A 13,674-nucleotide genomic window follows, 5' to 3' on the forward strand; every position below is an offset into this window, starting at 1 on the left:
ACTCTCCATAAGTAATGCATGTGCATGTGAAAGAGAAATACCAATTTCTCACTAGCATTATCCTGCTTTTCCTATTCTATTTCCTGCAGTTAATTCACGGGCATATTTTGATGTGCCGCTCTCTCCAGTTCCCCTTGTGGTTTCTTAATCCTTAAAAGGCAGCATCTCAAAGCTGTGAGGGGAACTGGAGGGAGTCACGTGTCAAAATGTGCCTGTGGAGCAACTGGTGGGAAAGCAATCACTTGCACTGGGGGAAACAGATGCCTGGGGGTGGAGGAACACTAGTGAGAAATAAGAGAATGTTGAGATATGGAGGTGCAGTTTGGATAGGATAAAAGAGGAGAATCAGCTGGATGTTGAGGAAAGGTGAGAGGACGAAATAGCAAAAGGTGCTGAAAAATGAACAAATAGGGAATGAGCTGGAATCAAGTAGAAAACAGATTAAAGTAGCCAATCCCTATCATATAACTGTTGAGCCCATTGTGGGAAGGTGGGTTATAAATAAATAAATATGGGTAGGGGTCGTTTGGTAGAAAAATAGGTGGTGGAGCTCATCCAGGGATTGTTATGCAGCTGCACCTACTATTCAATGGACAAGGTGGGAAGGAGGAGGGGGAACTCTCAGAAAGGTTCAGGAGCTGTGCTCCTGTGAGCTCCCCCTGAACCCGAGGTCTGCTGGTGGGTAGAATGGAAATGTTCCTCAAGTTTGTAATTTGGAAACTTGGAATCTGATGGACCTCTGGACTAATCGGGTCATACTATTGAAGCAGAGTTTTTAAGTCTGTATTTCAGCTGTTTTATATTGTAATTTTAATCTTGTTTTAATTGTTAACCTCTGATGGAACCTACTCTGAGACTGCTTTTTGGGAAGAGTGGGATATAAGTCAAACAAAACAAAAATAAAATAGGAATTCATTAAAGCATCACAGGACAATTATTAGCAATGTGGTGGATGCTTTCATAGGATGGTGAAAAGGAAGAATAAGAGATGTCCTATTCAGGGACAACGGAACAAAATTATTTTCATCAGTGACTAAAACTATACTTTGCACACTGGTCTGGTACATGAAATCATGTAGTTGCTTTATCTCTATTGCTATGATTTTGAAAGGAAATTAAAGCACATGAGAACAGACGGAACAGCAATACTAAATCACCAATCCATACAATTTGGTTCAGATGTGCTGTCCCTTAAATTATGACTCCAACACACCTGAAGCCAATGGAAGTCTCCTCATACGTTGGACAAGAAGTGAGTTCAAATGCAAAAGCAAACTCCTCTTCTGAAGTAGTTGACAGAGTGGGTACCATCCACCCATCCCACTCCACAAATATGCCTTCCTGGTTACCTGGGTGGAAGGCTGAGGTAAAATGTACTCCACTATTAATGGGCTAAACATGCAGCAAAGATGTCAGACTATTTATGGAGTACATCATAGAAAATGGAAGGGAGAGTAATGAAGGATTAAACAAAAGCTACATTTCATGGAAGGTTTTCAGCATTGAGAGATATTAAAAAGGCAAAACTCATGAAAAGGGATGTGTTTTCATTGGGTGTTTAAGAACAGTGTAGAAAGGGGCAAAAATGCAAGTCATAAAATTTGGTAAAATTTCAAGATAGAACATGCCTACAAATTCAGCCATTGGAGTTATAACCAAGGGAAGAGGGATTGTCCCCAACAAAAAGTATGAGCTAAAATTATAAGAAAATCTTCTATCGCAAATGCAAAGTATCATACCTTCATGCTTGTCCCAGGCACGCCTCATAAAAGAAGTAAGAATCTTTCATGGTAACAGCTTTCCCAGGTTATACAAAAGTCAGATGTGTTAACAAACAAGAGGTTGAAAAATCATGAGGAACTTCTTCAAGTAGTTTGTGACATTGACTGAATCCATGATCCTCACATGCAGGAGAAAAGTTTCTCCATCCTATTTTGAAAATGTTGCAAGTGCAGGATCTTGGTTGTCTAATGCTTATTGGCTAATTTCTCCAGTTTGAGAGGTGAAAACATCTGAGATTCCCTAGCTCTAAAACAGCATACTAAGCAGATAATGAAATCTTTGGACAGATCCGCATGCCCAAAGAACAATGGCTCTTAGCTAGCTTCCTATTGCTTGGCGTTTGCATCTCCACTAAGAGTTTGGAAGGAAATTAGGATGCCCAAAGTTTCCAAAGAGCTCTTCTCCCTCTCCTCTTGGATGTGAAACTGCTTTCATCAGACAATTGGAGTATCCCAGCCAGAACTCTCTGTTTGGAATTGTAGCAGCTCTGGGAAGTCCCCAAGTAGAAGTCCTCCCATGCCCTCTTGTCTAAGAATCTTTGCTTGCACTAACACATGGTCCCCAAACTACCATAATGGGTGATCCTCCAACCGAAGACTGCCCATGAGATGATGACCAATCAACCTGTGCACCTGTCTGATTATTCTGCCTGATTAAACAGCCTGGAGAGCCAGTTTGGTGTAGTGGTTAAGTGTGCGGACTCTTATCTGGGAGAACCGGGTTTGATTCCCCACTCCTCCACTTGCAGCTGCTGGAATGGCCTTGGGTTATCCACAGCTCTGGCAGAGGTTGTCCTTGAAAGGGCAGCTGCTGTGAGAGCCCTCTCCAGCCCCACCCACCTCACAGGGTGTCTGTTGTGGGGGAGGAAGGTAAAGGAGATTGTGAGCCGCTCTGAGACTCTTCGGAGTGGAGGGCGGGATATAAATCCAATATCTTCTTCTTCTTCTTCTTAAAAGATGTGACAGCATGCTAAATTGCTTCACCTTCTGAAATGGGAAAGAGTGGAAGTTTCAGTAAGGTAATAAAGACCGTGGCTCTGTTCCAGAAGGGCTGCTCTGATCCCCATGGTGGTTTTCCTGTGGATCGTTAGTGTTTGTTGTTTCTTCTTTCAGCCTCTTGGGTCTTGAAACCGGCACGATGTGGAAAATGTATCCCAACTTTTCAACAAAAAGAAGAAAGCCCTATAATGTAAGCTGCCCAAACTCTTGTCTTACGTGACTGAAGCCTCTCCCCCCTTTTTTTGCAGTTTCTTGGCAAATGAGAAGAACAGAGGAAAAGCATCTTTAATGTTTTAAATAGCTATTTAGTATGTCTCTGTTCCTCCCTTCAAGGAGGTCAGAATGATGCTACACAGTCCAATGCCATGTATGCTTGTTCAAAACAAGGCCTATTGAATTCAATGAGTGGTTGGTTTTTCCAATCAAGAACCCTGCTATTTGTTGGTGATCTCCTATCCAAATCCTCATAAGGGCCGACCCTGCTTAGCTTCCAAGATCCAATGAGACCAGGCTAGCCTGGGCCACCCAGGTCAAGGCTTAAGGGTATTTACTGCCAAGCAGGGGTCACTTTGTAGAAAAAAATAGGTGGTGGAGCTCATCCAGGGATTGTTATGCGTCTACACCTATTATTCAATGGGGAGATGGTAGATAGGTGGGGAGGAAGAGGGGGAGCCCTCAGAAAGGTTCAAGAGCTGTGCTCCTGTGAACTCCTGCTGAATTCAAGGCCTCCTGCCAAGTAAGTAAACATATCATTGTAGCCAAGGTCAGAAAGCAACCCTATGGGCGTTTTCGCACTGACCTTCAAGTGGTGCGACCACCCTCCTCACGCCGGCGGATCTGCAGGGATTTCGCACCAGAAGCGCCGGCGCACCCAAAAGAGCCGGCGACTTCCGTCGCGAAACCAGCTCAAACGGAAACCGACAAGAAGCAGGAAAACGTTTGAGCTGGTTTCGCGACGGAAGTCGCCGGCTCTTTTGGGTGCGCCGGCGCTTCTGGTGCGAAATCCCTGCAGATCTGCCGGCGTGAGGAGGGTGGTCGCACCACTTGAAGGTGAGTGCGAAAACGCCCTATGAGAACTCCATCAGTGGCAGAAGCATTAGTGGTGTAGCATTACAGCCATAGTCAGACGATAGCCCCATGAGAACTCCATGACTGGCAGAAGCATTCATTTGGAAGAAAATAAATTTTGAAAAGCTCTTTTGGGTAGGAAAAAAACCCAGAAGGGGGAGCCTTCGCTTTCTAGGCTTGCCAACCTACAGGTCCCAAGGGGGTTCCCCCACTTTTGCAGGCTCCTTCCTGCCCCCAGTCAGCTGACAGGCGGGGGGAAGCCCCACCCCAACAGGCCACTTGTGACTTCAAACCTCAAAAGCTTAAAAAGACACTGGGAACAGCTATTTCCTAGAAAGGTGCATGTGCCTTTAAATTTTAGACCAGGCTGGGGGCAGGGTGAGACTACAGAACAAGGTGCCTGCGGGAAGGGAAGGAGCCCAGAAACTGCATTGGTTTTATAATCTTCTCAGAGGCCGTTTGCACAGGAAAAGGTAAACTAGAACCTTTAGTTTCCTTGTGTTATTCTTTAGCACTTGGAACTTCATTAACTCGTGAGTAAATTGCCCTAGTGAGAACACATAAGTGTGGGATTGCAAACTGTTTATTTTGGCCTCTGTGTGTGTGTGTGTGTGTGTGTGAGAGAGAGAGAGAGAGAGAGAGAGAGAAAGTACAGCTGGTTGAGGTGAGAAAATTAAGACTGTATTCAGGGGAACTGCACTGCTGGGTTTTTTTAATGTATTTATTTTAGGAAATGTGAAAATCTCCTGGCTCCACCCCCAAAGTCCCCCAGACTTGGCAACCCTACCAGAATTCCCTTTGGAGTTCAATTATGCTTGTCACAACCTTGCTATTGGCTCCACCCCCAAAGTATCCTGGCTCCGCCCCCTAACCCCCCAGATATTTCTTGAACTGGATTTGGCAACCCTATCACTTTCTTCTTCCTGCCCCCTCATGGTGCACTATAGATTGCTTCCTCACTTCATTTTATAGGAAATTGGGGGTACCATGAGTGGGTCATGTCATGTCCTATTCAGTTGCACCATTCGCCATCACACTGTATTGTTTTGACAGGAAAGGAATTCATTTTTTTTTTAAATTTAAACTTCACAAAACAAATTCAGGAGGGAAGCTCTGTTGTTCTGAAGCAACAGAACAAAGTTTGACCCCAGGGGCACCTTGAAGACCAACAAAGTTGAAAAAGAAGCTGTTTTAGGCAGAACAAGGCAAGTAAACGCTAGTTCAGGGCTGAGGAACCTTTTTTCTGCCAAGGGCCATTTGGATATTTATAACATCATTCGTGGGCCATAAAAAATTATCAACTTAAAAAAAAAAAGTGCTCCACTGAGGGAGAATGATTATGGCCAGCAAAATTAATGCAAATAATTGTATTTCTATTTAAAGTAATGTGGGGAGAGCCTAATCTGACGCGCACACACACACATACCTGGCCCGCTGCCCTAGGCAAATGCCTTGTAGAAAAAGCCCAGCAGAAACTCATTAGCATATTAGACACATTCCCTAATATTAGCATATTAGGTCACACACTCATTAGCATATTAGGCAGGGAAAATCAAGTGCAAACTGAACTGTGACAGTAACTTTTCCAGCCCTGCAGCAATTCTGGCCGGCCAGCCAGGCCCCAGGGAGGCTGCCACACAGTACATTTGGGCCCTGTGATTCCTGCCTGACCCTGGGGAGGCTGCTGCACAGTGCGGCTGGGCCCCACAATCCTCGCTGGCCAGCCAGGCCCCAGGGAGGCTGCCACATGGCTCAGTTTGGTCCAGCAATCCCCGAGGGCCACACCAATGGCCCCAAGGGCCGTATACAGAAAGGAATTCATTTTAAAAAACATTTAAAATTCACAAAACAAATTTGGAAGGGGAGATTCCACTGATGGAACTCATGACCGGCAGCAGCTTCCCAGTCCTTTAAGAGGATGACCTTCCATGCAGGGCTAGCAGGAACTCCTTTGCTCATTAGGCCACACCTCCCTGATGTAGCCAATCCTCCTGGAGCTTACAGTAGGCTCTGTACTAAGAGCCCTGTAAGCTCTAGGAGGATTGGCTACATCAGGGGTGTATAGCCTAATATGCAATGAGGTTCCTACTACTAAAAAAGCCCTGCTTCCTTGTACTAAACATGCCAAATAGGCCTTAGAGATACATACAAGGCATATTCACTGAATTCTAGTTTATATGCTACTTTAGCGTCTGTTTCTGCCAGACATATTTAAAACCTTGTGAGATGATTGCCAAACATAGCCTTGCTACTTACTGGCTAACTACTTTCCGAATTAAAAGACCGGCAGCATGGTGATATACACACACACACACACACACACACACACACACACACATATATATATACACACTGTGGCTAATAGCCACTGATGGACCTTTGCTCCATATTTTTATCTAACCCCCTCTTGAAGCTGGCTATGCTTGTGGCCGCCACCACCTCCTGTGGCAGTGAATTCCACATGTTAATCACCCTTTGGGGGAAGAACTACCTCCTTTTATCCGTTCAAACCCGACTGCTCAGCAATTTCATTGAATGCCCACGAGTTCCTGTATTGTGAGAAAGGGAGAAAAGTACTTCTTTCTCTACCTTCTCCATCCCATGCATAATCTTGTAAACCTCTATCATGTCACCCCGCAGTCGACATTTCTCCAAGCTAAAGAGCCCCAAGCGTTTTAAACTTTCTTCATAGGGAAAGTGTTCCATTCTTCCAAGCCATCACATCAGAAGTATTTCTGGAAGAAAATCAAGAAAGGATGCACACTGTTGATGCAAAGTTACAGCAGTCTAAAACCAGGTATTTCAGTGGGGTTAGTCTGGGTGAGTCTGCATAGGATTGAAAATTGTACAAGTTGGCTTCTCAGGTTACATAGCTATTTGTTTCTCGAGTCATGAAATACATAGCGATGGATTTTTGAGCAACATAAGAACATAAGAGAAGCCATGTTGTATCAGGCCAATGGCCCATCCAGTCCAACACTGTCACACAGTGGTAAAAAAAACCCAAGTTCCATCAGGAGGTCCACCAGTGGGGCCAGGATACTAGAACATAGGGGTTGAGGGGCTAGCCCTACAATGGCTTTCCTCCTTCCTCGAGGGTCGGGAACAAAGGGTGGCAATTGGGGGTGAGCTGTCCCAGAGGCACACACTTGATTGTGGGGTGCCGCAGGGAGCAGTTCTCTCCCCAATGCTATTCAGTATCTATATGCGCCCCCTTGCCCAGATTGCCCGGAAGTATGGGCTTGGGTGTCACCAATATGCAGACGACACCCAGCTCTACCTGCTAATGAATGGCCGGCCTGACTGCATTCCAGGGAATTTGGACCTGGCATTGCAGGCCGTGGCAACTTGGCTTAGGCTGAGTGGGCTGAAGCTGAACCCAACGAAGACAGAGGTCCTTTGCGTGGGTCGCAGCACCCTGGGGAGGGAAATACCTCTCCCAGTTTTTGTGTTTTAACAATTTATTGATTATTAACAATTTATTAGTTATTTCTTAATTATCTCAATATTAATCCGTATGACATTTCCATCCCCCCTCCCTCCAATGTTGTATTTTAACAATTTATTAATAACATACGGTTACGATGTTTAGTTATATCTTTTCTATATCTTTTCTATCCCTAACCCATATGATATTTTCAATCCCCCCTCCCTCCGTTATTAGACTTACCCCGAAGTTATATATTTAAATCCAAATATAAAGGTATCCCAAACCCATCAAAACACACTGTCTTTTTCTTCTCATTCATATTAAAAAATTGTCCAATGTCTTTTTACGTTCCATTCTAACTCTATATATTTTTTTAAATTTCTTCCACTCCTTTTTAAACACTTCCAGATCATAGTCTCTCAAAGTTCTTGTTAATTTATCCATCTCGCTCCACGATAAAACTTTCACAATCCAGTCCCATTTCTCTGGTATTTTTTCTTGTTTCCACAGCTGCGCATACAATGTCCTAGCAGCTGAGAGCAGATACCAAATTAAAGTCCTATCTTCTTTTGGAAATTTTTCTATTTGTAATTCTAGCAGAAAAGTCTCTGCAACTTTCTTGAAGTCATAACCCAAAATTTTAGAAATTTCTTGTTGTATCATCAGCCAAAAGTTTTTTGCTTTTTCACAGGTCCACCACATATGAAAAAAAGAACCTTCATGGTGCTTACATTTCCAACATCTGTCTGACATCTTTTTACTCATCTTTGCCGGTTTCTTCGGAGTCATATACCACCTATACATCATTTTAAAACAGTTCTCCTTGATATTCTGACATGTTGATATCTTCATCGAGTTCTTCCAAAGGTACTCCCAAGTATCCATTTGGATTTCTCTGTTTATATTGATTGCCCATTTAACCATTTGAGATTTTACTACTTCCTCTTCTGTAGACCATTTCAATAATAACATATACTTTTGATATTAATTTTTCATTGTCTCCAAGCAAAACCTTTTCCAATTCTGTTTGCTCACGTCTAATTCCATCAGATTTCATATCATTTTCCATCAGACTTTTTAGCCATTTATATTTAATTTTTAAGTCCCGCAATTTGGCAGTTGTGTCCTTAAGGTCTCTTCTGATTCTTAAAAATTCAGGAGGGAGATCCGGAAACACCTGAATCTTTAACCCCTGGTAGTCCAGGCCTCCTCTCTCCCTAGCCTCTGCAAAGACTCTTTGCCTCATTCGATAATCCTTAAACTGCACCACAATATCTCTGGTATAAGACAAATTGTCTTCACATACCTCGCCTACACGATATGCTTTTTAGATGAGTGGAAGAACCTCGACCTCCAGGTGGATTACTTCAGCAAGCCAATTTGCCATGAATATATATAAGTCCATTTCTGCTTCCTCATCCAATTTAAAGCCTCTAAATTTTAGGCACAGCTCCTGGCTACGAAAATCCACTGTTAAAACCCGTTCCCTCATCCATACATCTGCTGTTATCTCTTGAGCTTTTTTTAACGCTTCTTGCGCCGTTTGGGTTGCTTGCTTACAAGAATTCTCTAATTCATCCAGACGCTGACACATTGGTTGAAGCATAGAAGTTATGTCCTCTCGTATTTCTTCTCTTAGTTTAGACATTGCCTAAAACAATAAATTCACCGTGAGAGGACTTTCTGCAGGTGGTTCCTCACATCTCTCCAAGCTTGCGTGGGAGGTGGAAGGCAGTTCCAAGAAATTAGTTAAAGGCTGAAAGCTTTTTTCCTTCTGCTTGGTCTTTTTCACCCCTTTCGGAGGCATCTTTCAAAAGTTCAAAAATATAATTTAAAGAGGTAAAAAAAGATATAACTTTGGAGGCAGGAGGGAGAGCGTTAGGCAAAGGCTCCTGACCGGATATTGGTCAAAGCCACTCCCCCCAGACTTTTTATTTGTTGCATTTGGAACCAGTCATATTTATTATTTAGCTCTTCTGCTGACTTTAATTCAACTTTCCCACCTTGAATCTTTAACAACTGATTGTATGACATCACTCTTTCTTCCTCAGATTCAGCTGTTATTTTTATTTCTTCTGCTGGCACTATCCAAAGCGACTTCCTCTAATCACCATATTTCTTATATTTTATCCAAGTATTTAATAAAGTGTTTCTAATATAGTGATGAGAAAAAAACCCATCCATCTTGTGTTTCCCATAATACAAATACGCGTGCCAGCCGAATTTATTCCCATGAGCTTCCAACCTTAAAGGTTTTTTATCCAACAGCATTAGCCAATCCTTGATCCATGTCAAGCAAACAGCATCATGGTACAATCTTAAGTCCGGGAGCTGAAAGCCTCCTCTTTCTTTTGCATCTGTTAAAATTTTCATCTTAATTCTTGGTTTCTTCCCGGCCCATACAAAGTCAGAGAGCTTCTTTTGCCACTTATTGAATTGTTTGCTATCTTTCATGATCGGGATAGTATGAAACAGATACATTATTCTTGGCAAAATATTCATCTTAACTGCAGCAATCCTGCCCAATAAAGACAAATTAAGTCTGTTCCATTTTATCAAATCTTTGTCCATCTTGCACCAAAGCTTTTCATAATTATTTTTAAATAAATCTATGTTCTTCATAGTTATTTCTACGCCAAGATATTTTACTTTAGAAGTAACTTTACACCCCGTCAGTGCCTGCAATTCATTCTGTCTATTTGGTTGCATATTTTTACATAAAAACATCGACTTCTCTGCATTTATATATAGTCCTGCAATCTCTCCATATTCTTTTATCTTGGTTAAGAGCAACGGTGTTACTTGAATCGGATTCTCTATAATAAACACAATGTCATCTGCAAAAGCTTTATATTTATAAGAGAATCCTTTAATTTTTAATCCTTCTATTTTTTTGTCGTTTTGCACTTGTAATAAAATTTCAAGAGTCATTATAAACAACAATGGTGATAACGGACATCCTTGTCTTGTACCTTTGCTTACCATCAATTCTCTTGTAAGGTCTGCATTTACGCACAATTTTGCTTGCTGTTCTGTATATATTGCTTTCGTCATTCTTATAAAATGTTCCCCTAAATTAATTTTTTCCATTACTGCAAACATAAAGCCCCAGTTCAAATTGTCAAAGGCTTTTTCCGCATCTACAAAAAATAAAGCCGCTTCTTTTTCTGGATGCTTTTCATAATATTCTACAACATTGATGACAGCTCTTACATTGTCTCTTATTTGCCTTTTAGGAAGAAATCCAGCTTGATCTTTTTTTATAAAGTTTATCAGATATTGCTTCAATCGTTCTGCCAGAATTCTTGTGTAGATCTTGTAGTCGTTATTTAATAATGAAATTGGTCTATAATTCTTTACATTTGTGACATCTTTATCTTCTTTGGGGATCAACGAAATTACAGCTTCTTTCCATGTATTTGGAATTATCCCTTTTTCTCTTATTATATTGATCAGTTTCTGCAGTTTGGGTGTTATCTCATCTTTGAGGGTTTTATAAAATTTAGATGTGAATCCATCTGGCCCAGGAGCCTTACCTTCTTTCATTGCTTTTATTGCTGCTTCAATTTCGATCTTTTCAATTGGATCATTTAAAATCTTTTTCATGTACTCAGTCAGGGGCACTATTTGGATATTTCGTAAATACTCTTCCATTTTTTCTTTTTTTTCTTTTCTTTTTTTAAAGAAAAAAAAGATAATTTTTTAAATATTATGCAAAATTATTCAAAGGCGTGACAAATACCTCTCCCATTTTTTGACAGTGTGCCTCTGAAAGCGGCGCACCGGGTCAAGAGCTTGGGAGTTCTACTGGAGCCTTCACTATCAATGGAGGCCCAGTTAGCAGCCACTGCTAAGTCAGCATTCTTCCATCTGAAGTGGGCAAAGCAGTTGGTTCCCTTCCTGGAGCACCGTGACCTAGCAACAGTGATCCATTCAACGGTCACCTCAAGATTGGATGACTGTAATGCCCTCTACATGGGGCTGCCTCTGTGCCGAACCCGGAGGTTGCAGCTGGTGCAGAACACGGCGGCTAGGCTGATATTGGGGCTCCCGAAGTGGGAGCACATACAGCCAGGGCTACGCGAACTGCACTGGTTGCCAGTTACCTACCGGGTTCATTACAAAGTGCTGGTTATTACCTTTAAAGCCCTATATGGCCGAGGACCTGCCTACCTGAGGGACTGTCTCTCTCCATACGAATCCCAGAGAGCAGTGAGGTCAGCAGGGAAGAACCAGCTGACTATCCCTGGACCAAAAAAGGCTAAACTTCAAAACACTCGTACACGGGCCTTCTCCATCGCAGCTCCACACTTATGGAACCAGCTCCCAGAAGAAGTGCGAGCCCTGCGGTGTCTTGACCAGTTCCGCAGGGCCTGCAAGACCACACTTTTCAGGATGGCCTTTGCTGGCTGAGAGACTGCTGTGGGTGACTTCGCTATTATCATTTATAAATGGAATTAGCACCTGGAAATCTGTTAATTGGAATGTTTTAAATTTAATTGTGATTTTAAACCCTGTATAATTTTATGAAATGTTGTTAGCCGCCCTGAGCCCGCCTCGGCGGGGAGGGCGGGATATAAATAAAATTTTATTATTATTATTATTATTATTAGAAGCCCTTGCACTGTGCAACTGGTCATGGAACGAGAAGCACCACTGAGGATTCTAATTGTGTTGATGAGGATGGAGCTGAAACTCTGGCCCCAGTCCACCTGAAAAATACTGTTGAATGATGTTGCTGGTTTGGCCTGCCATTGACCAGCCTGCTGGTCTCCCCACCAGCCCCAATGGGGAGGGGAAACCCTAAATTAAGCTAGGTGGAGTGGTTCCTGAGGCATGACCATAGACAGTCAAGGGTATGAGCCAGGAGGTAATGACAGAGTTGTTGGGCCTTAGCTTGGCTTGCTTTTAGCCATCAGTGGCCCACAAGAAAATATCCCTGTCAATTAAACTACTAATGAGAAGGGCAGAATAAAATCCTAATGCAATAATAAACAAATAAAGGGCCAGTCCAAACAGGGGCCAGCTGCCTTTGGGCACATGTGGAGATCTGTTTCCCACAAGCAAGAACCCCCAAAGCAGATAAAATTTTAATACATAATTCATATGCAATTAAAGGGCCGAACAGTAAAAACAAAGTTTAAAAAAATAATAAATCAACATACATGTATTTATTGTAGAAAGCATTTAATGACCCATCATAAGCCTCTATCCTATGTAAAATCATAAAACCACAATGGGAACCCACTCAACTTGACCTGATGCATTTCGACCTAGATTGGTCTTATGCAGAGGGAAGAAAGGTAAGTACACATATTGGCTCATAATACAGAACAAAATGGAACAATGGAACAATGCTGGACTACAAGGAAATTTAGTGAAGTGACAAAGGCTTAGAGAGGTTCTTGAGGCCTCTTGTTCTTATGTCTTAATCAAGGGCATACCTATAGCATTCAGTGTTTTGTGGTATGACACCTTGTAAGCCGAAATGCCCTCAAAGCCAAGGTTGGGGACTTGGCAGGTGGGCACTTGACTTTAAAAAGGATCAGAGATTATGTATACAGGCTCCACATCCAGAAACTATTGCTCAAATATGCCAGGGACACTAATTAAGTGAAAGCAATTTGAATTTATTCTAGAAAATGTAGGAGTCATGCCCTGAGAAACTGCTTGATTCCTGGGTCCCACAAAGACCACAGACAGGAACGTGGGTGCGACCATGTGCCTGGCATACCAGCCTGGAGTCCTGCTTCCGCATTGTGTCTGAAGAGTCAAAAGGGCACAGGCATCTCACATCCGTGTTCAACCACATTCTCACTCTTTATGCTGACCCTTGCAGTATTGACAAATTGATGACTGTATTGAATCCTGTAAACAGCAGATATGGTCTGTCTCCCTTGAACAGATGCATCCTGTTGTTTGTTTAAACACTATGTACTAAGCAAATATGTAGCTTCAAGACAGAATGTATACATAAAGTAAAGGTTGGCTGAGGAAGTCAGACCTCTTTTCTTCCTGAACCAACATGTGTCGACTGATGATTCCTTCAAGAAAATATAGATCTCACACACAAGATAAAATACTCATAAAATCATACATACAGTCCTAAGAAAATTAGATAGAGACATAGAGAAACACATGGGTAAACGAACAGGGTGATAATTACCGATCGTAGTCTTCAAGGAAGGCTCCAATGGCAACGAGCGAGGATGAGGGAGAGGGGACCCGAAACTAGGCCTTAGAATTGGGGATGGATCTAGACAGTGGAATTGGGATACTGCTAGAAGCACACCTGTGGGTGGCTAGGCCACAGGTTATAAGGAGTACCTTGAGCCCTCAGGGGATGTGAGGTACGAGGGAGGAGAAAAGTGGTCAGCTGGTGCATGACCTCAGAAA

Source organism: Heteronotia binoei, chromosome 15 (genome assembly GCF_032191835.1).
Source record: "Heteronotia binoei isolate CCM8104 ecotype False Entrance Well chromosome 15, APGP_CSIRO_Hbin_v1, whole genome shotgun sequence".
Taxonomy (NCBI): Eukaryota; Metazoa; Chordata; class Lepidosauria; order Squamata; family Gekkonidae; genus Heteronotia; species Heteronotia binoei.